The 747-nt window shown below is 27.8% G+C and overlaps 1 protein-coding gene across 3 annotated transcripts in view; it reads right to left on the bottom strand.

Moving 5' to 3' along the window:
• LOC106869618 (neuronal acetylcholine receptor subunit beta-3) overlaps nt 1-747 on the bottom strand; it is a 546457-nt gene that overhangs the window by 148200 nt on the left and 397510 nt on the right. The window lies entirely within an intron of this gene.

Below are 747 nucleotides of genomic sequence, written 5' to 3'. Positions count from 1 at the left end.
ATATATATATATATATATATATATATATATATACACATATGGATGTTCATATTTATGCTAGAGATTAGAACGCTAAGTACAAATACTTTTCTTACAAAACACAATGCACATAAGTATGCACTCAGACTTACATACGTAATGTTTTGCCAAAAAACAACATCAGACAAAAACGATATATCCACCTTTTCATAGCAAGATTCCTTTTATTATTATAAATACTACAATATGTTGTGCTAACTTAGTGTCTGTAACACCAACGTATATTTCTAATGCAGTTTGTAAGAAATGAAGAGTATTGAGAAATAAGAAGGATTACACTACCAACACAATTCGATGGGTATCGATCGTTGGCTTTTCGTATAAAAACAAAAGATAAATATGAAAATAACATTTGTACTGCTACACGAATTCGCAAAAAAACATAACAAAACAAACTAATGTTATAAAAATCTTGTTTTCGATTTTCACTTTAATATTTTCTTTCTTTTCAATAAAACTTACTATACAAGCACACATGTACAATGATAGTAGAAGTGAGATCGATACATTTGATAGAAAACTCCTACAGGACGTGATGTATTGAAAACTGAGAAGCATGCTAGATGCTAGTGAAGAAATTGTGCGTGTATATATATATACATACACATATGAATATCTGTATTCCCTACTAATAGATTGTATGCATTACTTCGTTTTGGAAAACAGTAATTGCACGTATATTCATATATATATATATATATATATATA

Source organism: Octopus bimaculoides, chromosome 6 (assembly GCF_001194135.2).
Source record: "Octopus bimaculoides isolate UCB-OBI-ISO-001 chromosome 6, ASM119413v2, whole genome shotgun sequence".
In the NCBI taxonomy this organism is placed as follows: Eukaryota; Metazoa; Mollusca; class Cephalopoda; order Octopoda; family Octopodidae; genus Octopus; species Octopus bimaculoides.
This window is presented reverse-complemented; position numbering and strand designations above follow the sequence as displayed.